Source organism: Acinonyx jubatus, chromosome D1 (genome assembly GCF_027475565.1).
Source record: "Acinonyx jubatus isolate Ajub_Pintada_27869175 chromosome D1, VMU_Ajub_asm_v1.0, whole genome shotgun sequence".
Taxonomy (NCBI): Eukaryota; Metazoa; Chordata; class Mammalia; order Carnivora; family Felidae; genus Acinonyx; species Acinonyx jubatus.
Window position 1 is genome coordinate 106,987,144 of NC_069390.1, and position 11,950 is coordinate 106,999,093.

At 41.7% G+C, this 11,950-nt stretch overlaps 1 pseudogene; it reads left to right on the forward strand.

The window, feature by feature from the left end:
- Nucleotides 1–6,230: 6,230 nt before the first annotated feature.
- LOC113593130 (rRNA N6-adenosine-methyltransferase METTL5-like) lies at nucleotides 6,231–7,109 on the forward strand (annotated as a pseudogene).
- Nucleotides 7,110–11,950: the final 4,841 nt, after the last annotated feature.

The following is an 11,950-nucleotide window of genomic DNA, read 5'->3' on the forward strand; positions in this document are numbered from 1 at the left end:
ATCCAACGAAATGCAAGCTCGGGCCAGACTGCCATTGCTGTGGTGATTTCACTCTCCCCAAATTATTCTTTGAGTTATTGATCAGTGAGACACGGTGCTCAAATCAGCATTTTCTCTTGGTTTGCTTTCCGTCTACCTCTGTATGTTTTAGTTTCCACCTTGCAGATGAAAATATTTGTTTACTGTTTGTTTGTTTTTTGCTGCACATAAAAATCTGTGTAATGGTTGGTAAAATATTCCAAATCTACCCAGGAGGTATATACTAACTTGAATGAGTTTTCTTGATGTCACTGAAAAACAAAATAAGTTCCATTCCCCTTTAGAGTTCCCTAACTGCTTCTTGTTGTTTTCTTTTCACGCTACAACACAACTAAGGAGAAAAAAATCAATCAAACGGGTCAATCTCAAAATATGTCATTATAATCAGGAGATGAAGACAAATTCCACTACCCTTACCCCCAACCCAGAGTGGATTTAAAAGACAAAGTTTCTTTTTATCAGTAGTGAAAAAAAAGTCCATTTAGCATTGGAGGGAGGGGGGATATCCCGCACTTGAACCCTGCAGATGATAAGTTCAAGGTCAGCGGTATGGAAGTCATTTGCCAATGATTTAATTTCCTCACTTTGAGCTTTTCTTCTCATTTCAGATGAGAGAAGAAAACAATGGCACATTGGACGGTAAGGTCCAGAAATACTAAGTTTTATAGTTTTCTCCCCTAAAAATACGATTGATCAAAAGCCACTTTGGGTATCAGAAGAAAGCCTAAGGTTAATTTGGTTCAATTCCGTTTATTCTGTGTCCTTATTATATTATGTCACTTTACATATTTTCTAAAAGTAGTTGAGAAAATTTTCCTGATGACAATAATAAACTCCAAGTAAATGATCTTAACCTATGGGGAAATTTCCATTTCCCTCTTGAATGGTCTCAGAGTGTGCTACTTGTGCTCTGCTGAAGTCCAATGAAATCACAGTGGTGACATCCCTCCATCAGTCAAGGAGAGATTTGGGACTCTGGCAGAAAGAGATAGGGGCCCCTCTTTTCCACCCTTTCTTCCGCTTTGGTGGAAGACCTGTATGTCTAGGTGGGGAAGGTAAGCGGAGGAGAAGGGTTTGAAGCTTAGGTGGTTTTAAGATATCACCACTTCAGAATTGCTCCCAAACAGGCACGTCTCTGTAGGATCACAGGCAAGGGCAGTGAGGGCTGGGGATAAGGAGTGGCTGCTAAGCCACCTGCCGTGTGTGGGGCTGGGCTCCGGCTGAGCCCAGCCACAAAACACAAGGACGTGGAGGTCAGTCTTCTTAAATCTGGTGGGCCAAGTATCAGACCCAAATGAGGTGAATAAATAGGTCTGAATTAGCAAGTTCAGGTAGTGGCTAAGTTTCCATCATGCTTCCTACTTGTCAAGTCCTAAGAAGCACTGTGTCAGTGCGAGGGAGCCCTAGACAGATGAGGGAATCAGTCTTCAGAGGATAGAACATAGTCACCATGTGGAATAGGAAGGGAGGTGGGGGAGGGGGCGCGAGGATTGGCAGGGGAGGGAAGAGAAAGGAAAGAAAAATTTCTAAGGCTATTTTTGAGCATTTGAAACATGTATAACGTGCAGTTTTTGACTTTATTACAGGTATGCAGATGAGAGAGAGCAAGCAATATGAAAATTCACCACCCTGGAAAAGTGACAAATCTTTCAGATTACATTTCACACATGCTGTCCAGCATGCCACGTTAGAGGTATAACGCTCATGCATAACGTTCTCCCTGAGGCCACATTCCAGAACTTTTCTCCTCTATTGCTTAGCTTGAAAAGTGCTCTGCTGACACTCATGAAAATGACAACTAGGAAGGTTTTCTTTCCCCTTCTTCAGGAATAAAACACTCATCCAGGGTTTATTTTCGTGATTTATAGCAATGGAGGCCCCTGCCAGCCACAGGATCCACGGCTGCCTGCAAATATATTGATGATCTGCTTTAAAGGTACAGTGATTTTCTGGCTTTCCCTGTGGTTGCCAGCGTGTCTGCACTGTTTTCATGGAGGGAGCGAAGGGCTGGGAAAGCAGAACTGATAAAACTTGTCTTTCATCTTTAAAAGAATAAGGGCATTTCAAAATCATACCTTCTAGGTATTAATTCATTTTTCCACAAAAATACTTGTGTGGATTTTGTACATTCTCAATTCTTTATTTGAGTTTTAAAAGTTAAATTAAAAAAAATTTTTTTAAGTTTTATTTATCTTGAAAGAGTGAGTGTGAGTCAGGGAGGGGCAGAGAGAGAGGGAGAGAGAGAGAGAGAGAGAGAATGCAAGCAGGGGAGGGGCAGAGAGAGATCCCAAGTAGGCTCCACACTGTCAGCGCAGAGCCTGACACGGGGCTCAAACCCATGAACTGTGGGATCATGACCTGAGCTGAAATCAGGAATTGGATGCCCAACATACTGAGCCACCCAGGTGCCCCTAAAAGTCAAATTTCTATAAAACCACAATAAAAGAATGGTAACCTTATGACTACGTAAAAATTAAATGTATATGGTTTTGCCAATCTAGACTGATACTTTTTATTAAATTTTCTCTTTCATATAATGATAATACAATGAGGACATATGTTAGAAACACTTGACAGGAAAATCCAAGCGAATTAGGGCATTTCCAGGGGCCTGGAGGCAAACAGGTACTGCGCCCCTAAGGCAGTCGCTGACCCCAGTCACTTATTAGGTTGGGCTACAGCAACTATTCGTACTGTAAAACAAATTAAAAAAAAAAAAGTAGCTTTAAACTTATTTTAGAGCTATGACTTAACATGCATGACGATAAACATTTGCTGAGTACATATTATTTTATTCTTCCTGGTGGTATCTCATCAGTGCCATAAAGGATAAGATGTGCCATTATGTCATGTGTCCTTAAGGAAGGATAAAATGCTGCTAATTTGCTGCAGCCCGATTTCAGTGGCTTAGTGGGGAAAAAAGTCTTAGGATAGGTGAAATATAGTCAGACTGAAGTCACCTACTTATTTCCAAATTCCAGGCCATGATGTTTCTGCAGAAGATTCCATTGGTTGGTGACAAAGAGCACGAATGGCCTGCAGCAAATCACACCAGAGGATTCTTATTCCCCAACTCAAACGTTTTTATTCAGCTTAAACCAGGCTAAGTAATTCCAAGATCTGTTAGAGGTTGATGACATAGGAGCAACTCGCATCCTTCTTAACCCACCAGAGATGCTTCCAGCTGGTTACTGCATAGGCTCTGGGCTCTGGTTCCCCTCTCCTATCACAGCCCCTCCACGATACACACAGCACACACCGTTCACACACGTGAGCACACCTCATCTACAGCAAGAGTGAAGGAGTGAGTACGGAAATGCTTCATTGAAGGCAGAGCACTGTCTAGTCCAAGCTCCGTTTCCTTGACCTTACCATAGTTGATATGCTTTCATGTGATGCTGTGGCCTGTTTTTGCCTTCCATGATCACCCCTTCTCCTGGTTCCACCCGTTTCACATTCTTCTGCCTTTTAAGTGTAAGTGTTCCCTAGAATTCCATTCTTGACCCCTTCCTTCCTCTTCACCTCTACAAGGTGACCTTGTCTTTTGGGACCTCCGTCAAATCCAACAAATCACTTGTCCAAGGCCAGACAGCCACAGTTGGTAGGAAAAGACCTTGGCTCTAACTGCTAGTCCACAAACGTGTTCACTTATCATGTTCAGTTCTTTCTAGGCACCAGAGACACAAAATAAACAGGATACAGTCTTTGTCCTCCAGGCGTAGGAAATCTAGCAGATTTCACACATGGAGTCTAGGGCCTTTCTGAAGTCAGTTTAGAAGATCTGAGCTGTCTCAGGGGCACCAGGGCAACTCTGTTGGTTGAGCCTTCGACTCTTGATTCCAGCTCAGGTCACGATCTCATAGCTCATGGGATCGAGCCCCACATCAGGATCTGAACTGATAGCATGGAGCCTGCTTGGGATTCTGTGTCTCCCTCTCTCTCTGCCCCTCTTCCCACTCTTTCTCTCTCTCTCTCTGTGTCAAAATAAATAAACATAAAAAAAAGAAGCTCTGAGCTGTCTCAAATGAAAATACATTTCAGCCACGTCAGACTAAACTGGACTATCCTCTTAGGCAAGGGTTCCTGACCAGTATGTCCTTGTTATGGATTTTTCGTGGATGTGATGCAAAATTCTGATCAATGATATGAAATTCTCTTTTTTAGGGGGGAGTACATGTTATTTATAGTAGTGTGTGTGAGGTGGAATACTTTGCTAAGAAAGTGGTATGAGTAGGTTAAGAGAGCATTAAGATTTTCTGTGGGTTAGAGGCTCAGAGGAGCAACAAACAAGAATGGTCATTATGGAAGTTCACACAGGCAGCATGAGGTCCTTACTAAGTAGGAATTGTCTCACTGCAATTATTGCTGCTGTAGTTAACAGTATTTTACATCTATAATCCCTTTTAACTTAAAGCTTCTGTCATGGACTTCCATTTAAACATGGCAGAAAAAGGGGCACCTGAGTGGCTCAGTCGGCTGTGTGTCCAACTCCAGATTTCAGCTCAGGTCATGATCCCAGAGTTATGGGAATGAGCCCTGCATTGGGCTCAAAGCTGACTGTGGAGCCTGCTTGAGATTCATATTCTCTCTCTCTCCCCCTCCCTCCCCCTCTCCCCCTCTCCCCCACTCACACACTCTCTCTCTCTCAAAAAAAAATTTAGTAAGTAAACAAATAAACATGGCGCGCCCCCCCCCCCCACAAAATCCCACTGACGTGAGAATAAAGAAATCAAAAAGGTTTAAATCCATAAGGCTAAGGGCAATAGGAGCGTACGTGAGATATCAGCAGATTTCTAGAGGCTGAAAGGATGAACAAATGGTAATTTACTTAGCCTAACTGATTAAGCCTGCAGTCAGGGAACTGATCCAAAGGCAGTACCATTGAGAATATGGACTCTTGGTCATATTCAGGAGTTAGTGATGCCCAGTTCCTCTAAAAGTGGTAGTGTAGAATGAAGCCAACACAGGAGGCTTGGTGGGCATTTTTCATAAGGAATAGGTAGAGCTCCTTCCCCATTCTTGGAAAGCAAGTATAACCGCGCTCCATTCTGTCAGAAGAGGTGAGATTTATTCTTGAAGAGGTTGAGCTAGAGAGGCTCTGAACTTCTGGACACAAGAAAATGAGATGAACGGTCATCCTGAATAGAAGGAGCTAAATAAAAGTCTGCATGATAAATGTGAGATTTATCCAGGCTTCTTCTTCCACTCAACTCCCTGGTCAGAGGCAGCTATAATGCTTCTCCCCAGGCTACTGGGGATTTATCCCTCAGGAAATTACCCAACACACAGGTGGATCTCCCCCAGTGAAGCACCAGCCCCTCACTGGACTGCTGTGACACGATATGGCCAACAAGCCCCATGGAAAGCTTCCAGTCAGCATTTTAGTGCCTCAGTCTTAAATATGAATGGACAGCCAGGGATTATCAAAGAATTAGGGAACGTTTCTAACTTGATTGAATTATAGAGGCTCAAAGAAAAGTGAAAAAAGGGGGAATTTGGAAGAAACAAACAATGCAAAGAGAAGAAAATAATCAATACATCATAATTAATTTTCATAGATATTAGAAAGATATTACACTCATGAGACACAAGAAACACTAAAAATTCACATTAAGAGAATAAGAAAATGTTCTTAGCATTTTTTTTTAAACAACAGAGATGGAAGTTGAGGAAATCTCCCAGATTTGAGGAAATCTGCTGAGAAGAAATTGACAAAAAAGATGAAAAATGGGATAAAAAGATTCAGTATTCAAACAACAGATATTCCAGAGAGAAATAAAAGTGAAAAAGTATGTGAAAAAATTATTGAAGAAATAATACAAGAAATGCCAAGAACTGAGGAACTGAATCTTCAATCAAAAGGGCCCGGAGGATACCCAGCTCCTTAAACAACAAAAGATGCTCACCAAAGCATACCAATATGCACTTTTACAACATAAATGTATCCAGTGGGGGAATAAAAACAAACAGTTCACACACAAAGAGCTAAGAATCAGTGTCCAGTTTGTCAGTGGGAACATGGAAGCAAGAATAAAAATTCTGAGAAAAAAACTCTTTCCAGTTCAGATTTCTATACCCAACCAAAATATTAGGGATGAGAAAAGAATGGAGTCAATTTCAGACACACAGGCCTTCCATGTACCTCCCAAGCATGCCTTTTAAGGAGTTTCTAAAGGAAACATTCTACCGAAATGAAGGTAGAGAATGAGAAAGACATTGGACCCAGCAATCAGATCCTATATTTGAGAAAGGGGAAAAGAATTCTCAGGATGATGGTGAATGGGGGCTTAACAAAGGCTGTCTCCATGAAAAATGAACTGACAGATTACTTGACAGATATTTATGTGATGTTTTAAGGGACAGGTATTACTTTGCTAAAAACAGAAACTTAAATTTAAAGATAACATACACTAGATGGTACTCCTAGCCCCCTGAGGTCCAGTGCCCTTAATCTCTGTGAATCCATACAGAAAGAAAGAAAGATGGGAGGGAGATAGAGAAAAAGAGAGAGAGAAAGAAAAGGAAGAAAAGAAAAAGAAACTAAGGCTTCAGAGGAACTAAGGAACCAGAAACTAAGGAACCAGAGAGCTGCCTGCAATAGGTGGGGGGATTCAAAAAGCCCATCCTCCTTCTAGAACAGTATCCGACTAGGCCATAAGTTGCAGCTTGAGTGCTGGATGTGACACGGATGAAGACGCACTGAAAACATTCAACAGGAAAGTCACGGAGTTTGTGTTAACAAATGCTGGCAGGGTTCAGTGTGGGTGTGCCCATCATCTAACAGCATGTCCGAGCCACTTGGACAGTGATTCTGGATCCTCCTTTTAGGGACGAAAACAGAAAAGGCGTAGATAGGACTTTTCTGAAGATTGCTTTGGAAATGGCAAGAACGGCAGTTCTAGTTCTCAACTAGAGAACACATTCATATAAAAGCTACAGAATGGAAAAATCGAGATCAACACTATTCAGAGCTGCAGTATAACCTACCAGCATCATATTAATTTCTTAAAAAGAAATCAGTGGACACTAAAGTGGACTTAATTTGTTTTTCTTTTTAAAAACCTCCAAAGCTGGGGCGCCTGGGTGGCTCAGTCGGTTAAGCATCCGACTTCAGCTCAGGTCATGATCTCGCGGTCCGTGGGTTCGAGCCCTGCGTCGGGCTCTGGGCTGATGGCTCAGAGCCTGAAGCCTGCTTCCGATTCTGTGTCTCCCTCTCTCTCTGCCCCTCCCCTGTTCATGCTCTGTCTCTCTCTGTCCCAAAAATAAATAAACGTTAAAAAAAAAATTTATAAAAAAAAAACCTCCAAAGATAAAAACAGCTTAAAACCTAATTGATGAACACAAAATCTGTTAAGAAAAGATGCCACAAATTATAGCTATATTTTTCCAGAATATAATAATGTTATTGTGATTATGTGTTTTTGAAGAGTCATTGTATTTTACAGATACACACACAAATATTTACAAATGGTATGATATGTGTCTAGGATATGCTTCAAAAGAAAATGGGGTGGAAAGACAATAGGTTAGAAATCAAACAGTACTGGTCATGAGTTGATGATTATTGAGTATTAGGATCCATTATACTATTCTGTCTACTTCTGTATATATTTGACATTTTCCAAGTAGAAACTTACCAAAAAAAGGAAAAAAAAGGCACCATCAACAAAACTGAGAATCACTGTAAGCACATTAGGCATTTTTCTAGCCAAGCAATGATGATTAACACCTGACTTTGTTCATATCAGAAGTTAGAGGTAAATCTATGATTCTTCAACAGCCTTGGGAGAGTACAACAAAAATAAACAGGAATTTGGCATCTAACCCATTTCCATGACTGACTTAGTTCTTGTAGAGACTTTATACCCTCGACTGTAGAGCCTCTATATGGTGTTAGGCATTGCCATTTAAAAATATTTACCGAGCTTGTTTGTTAGTGGTTAAAAACAGTGTATACCAATGACATCTTGTATTTGTGAAATATGGTAGATGGATTTAGGAGAAAAAGTGGCAATTAAAATATGACACATTCTAGCAGTGTTTCCTAATTTCATAAATGTTAAGGTGAAAAAAAATTGCCTCTTGGAATTTTCCCAAGAATCCTTTCTTTCTCTCTTTTTTAAATTGTGTTTATTTGTGTATGTGTGTGAGAGAGAGAGAGGGAGAGAGAGAGAGAGACAGACAGAGCGTGAGTGGGTGGAGGGGCAGAGAGGGAGGGAGACAGAATCCGAAGCAGGTTCCAAGCTCTGAGCTGTCAGCACAGAGCCCAATGCAGGGCTCGAACTCATGAGACCATGACCGATTGAGCCACCCAGGTGCCCACCCCCAAGCATCCTTTCTTATCTCAACCCTTTGGCCCCATGCTAAATCAATCTTTAGAATCAGTAAACCCTCAAAATGATACCTGCCTCCATCTTCTCTGACAGTGGTGTCCCTGCCTCCTCCTGCTTGTCCCCATAGCACTGATTTGAAAATACCAGCTTCGTGTGCCTCTCCTCTCCAGTGCCAAGCAAGGTGCCTTATTCCAGAAGTACTCGGAAAATGAACACACATTTCCATTAGTGTTTTTCAGAGTGCATCGCGTTCAGCAGGTCCTAGTGACCGACTGATATGCCAGCATAAGCATGGACTTGCACCCTCTGACAGTCAGGGCTTATTATCACAAGGGACAGAAACTAGCTCTGTCTGTTTAAGCAGAAAAGGAACTTATTCCGAAGGTAACCCACCGAATCTCCAGGAGGGGTAGAGAACTAGGTTTAGAGGTTAGGTAGCCAAAAATAACTCTTGAAATGATGACACGGAGCTGGTCCAGTAAAGATACTTCTGATGCCACTGTGTCGAGACTCTGGAGCAGACACTGCTGTCCCCCAGCATTGGCCAAGGGGTGTTGCTGTCTGGAACAGCCGCCCCCAGGGCAGGGTCTGGGTCATGGGCCCAGGATGCAAGGATGATGTATCAGCATTTTAGCTCCTATGGTGGGGGGGGGGGGCGGGCTCTGCCTCATAATGTAGGACAGCCCCCAACACGGGAAGGGGGTTCAGAAGACAGTGTTCAAAAGGAATGAAAAGTGTCCGCCCTACACTATAAACAAATACCTTTGAAAGCCAAAACACAGTGCGGAGTAGTGAGTACACAGAGAGAACAGGAGAGGCACATGCTCGCCTTCCGTCTCTGAGTTGATTAGGTGTGCTGTGCGATTTTATTTTAGAGCCTGGACACATGCCCATTGTATGGCTCTTCAGTATACATACCTTTTTGAACTAAGAATTTCAATTCTGATCTTAGGTAATGAAAGAATACCTGTAAGTAGCCTTTTAAATTGAACCCGAGGTGGTCACAGAATGGAGGCACTTACTTTAAGTGATGATTGATTAATTACCTAGGGAATCATCATTAAGTAGAAAGAATAAGAATAGATATTATAAATCAACAAAAGGATGTATAATAGTTACATATTACATAAATAGTACCAGGCTGAATTAGACATTGGCAGATTCACGTAGAAGTGCCTGGGAGCTCAGTGTAAAGTGCATAATCAGATTTAGGAGGTGCTTTTGAGGTCATGGGTGCCAGCGTCCAGCCCAACAGAGAGAGTCCCTCTTATTACATCCCTGACAGGTGGCTTGCCATGCATCATTTTTTTTTTTTTAATGTTTATTTATTTTTGAGACAGAGAGAGACAGAGCATGAACGGGGTTGGGGCAGAGAGAGAGGGAGACACAGAATCGGAAGCAGGCTTCAGGCTCTGAGCCATCAGCCCAGAGCCCGACGCGGGGCTCGAACCCACGGACTGCGAGATTGTGACCTGAGCTGAAGTTGGACACTTAACCGACTGAGCCACCCAGGCGCCCCGCGCCATGCATCATTTTGAGTATAGTGTGTTATATTGTGTGTTTCTGATACAGACTCTATTCATCTCTGAGTCTAACCAAAGATAGCATTGATTTCTTTTGTATTGTTGTTAATACTCAAGTGAACTAAAACTACTTTTTACAACCCAAACTGTTGTTAACTAGGACTGCCACTCCCATGTCCTTGGGCAACTGATTTTACATCCTAAATGAAGCCAACATCTGTTTTTCTTCTTTTTTAAAAATACTTTATTTTTAAATTTACATCCTAGTTTGTTAGCATGTAGTGCAACAATGATTTCAGGAGTAGATTCCCTAATGCCCCCTTACCCATTTAGCCCATCCCCCCCCCAACCCCTCCAGCAACCCTCTGTTTGTTCTCCCTGTTTAAGAGTCTCTGACAACATCATTTCTTCTTAAGTACAGTCTTAGTTTCAGCCCTTGCTCTGGGCTCAGGGATATCAAATTTAATAGTGATTGTCATTCAGGGGCACCCAGGTGGCTCAGTCCGTTAAGCGTCCAACTTCAGCTCAGGTCATGATCTTGTGGTGTGTGAGTTCGAGCCGCACATCAGGCTCTGACGGCTCAGAGCCCGGAGCCTGCTTCGGATTCTGTGTCTCCCTCTCTCTCTGCCCCTCCCCCTGCTCATGCTCTCTCTCTCTCTCTTTCTCCTTCAAAAATTAAAAAAAAAAAAAAAAGATTGTCATTCAAACACACTAGTGCTTTGAGCTTTGCAACATCAGCAAACCTAATGTGCATATGGTCAAGTATACCTGAGTCATTGATAAAACGTTGACATGTCAGTGTCTGAGGCCAACAGAAACCATGTTGGCTTCCACACCTGTGAACATTCTTTGGGTACAGCTGGTCAACCCAGCTATTAGACCACATCCTAGACCTTATTTCTGCCTCTCCCCCTCAAAGATGACTCCACAGCCCCATTTACAGATGCTTTCCAGAAGGATGTTGTAGATATAAAAATCTGATGGTCTAGCTCTATTTTAAACACATTACGTTATCCACAGTTTAAAGTAGTAGGAGAAATTTCTGATACAACAAAGAACTCTTCAGTGAAGCAAAAACTGTAACCCCAATCCTTTTTTAAGTCTTGATTTTTATATACTGGGTTTACTGTTGGGCCGCATACACATCACACATGAGTCAATATGAAAGTCAAAATTCTATGTTAGGCATTTTAATACAGGCTTTAAAAATTATGACTAGCGATGTGCATAATACACATTTTAATTAAAACAACTTTGACAAATGCTTACCATTTTAAGAGAATGTATGATTTAACTTCTTAAGTAAAAACAATTTTTTTAAAAGTTTTTGCTAACTTAAATGGATTCTAAGGCCAAAGAAAATCTAATTAAAATTGAAATGTTCTACTGGAGGGGCACCTGGGTGGCTCAGTCTGTTAAGCGTCTGACTCCTGATTTAGGCTCAGGTCACGATCTTGCGGCTTGTGAGTTGGAGCCCTGCGTCAGGCTCCGCGCTGACAGTTCAGAGCCTGCTTGGGATTCTCTCTCCTTCCCTCTCTGCCCCTCTCCCTGCGTACTCTCACTCTCTTTCAAGATAAATAAACTTTTTAAGTGTTCTACTGGAATGTAGAATCTTCAGAAAACCTGTCTTCTAAATTCTGAAGGGGAGAACATTCTTACTCTTCTTCTAACAGAAAAAGGAAAAAAGGTACTTGTGCAGCAAATTCATTGCAGAGATGGATTCACACTTAAAATATTTATAATGCCAACTGGTGATATAAAAAAAATAGGAAACAGAGTTTATGATGTCACTGATATAAGCTAAGCCAAAAAACAGCTGTGGGATAAATAAATTATTCGTTTCATCATGAATGAAACCTTCAAAACACATGCCAGCCTTTTGCCATCTACTTGTACGAGGGAACTAGGAGGGAGAGTTCTAGCAGCTGAAGTAAGCTCTTTTACCAAGACTTCTAATTAACCAAGTCCTAATACCAGTAATTAAGAGGGAAACAACATTTAAAAGCTATATAAAGACCTTTGAATTCTGCAGTTATTAGCTTGTTTGAGACTGAT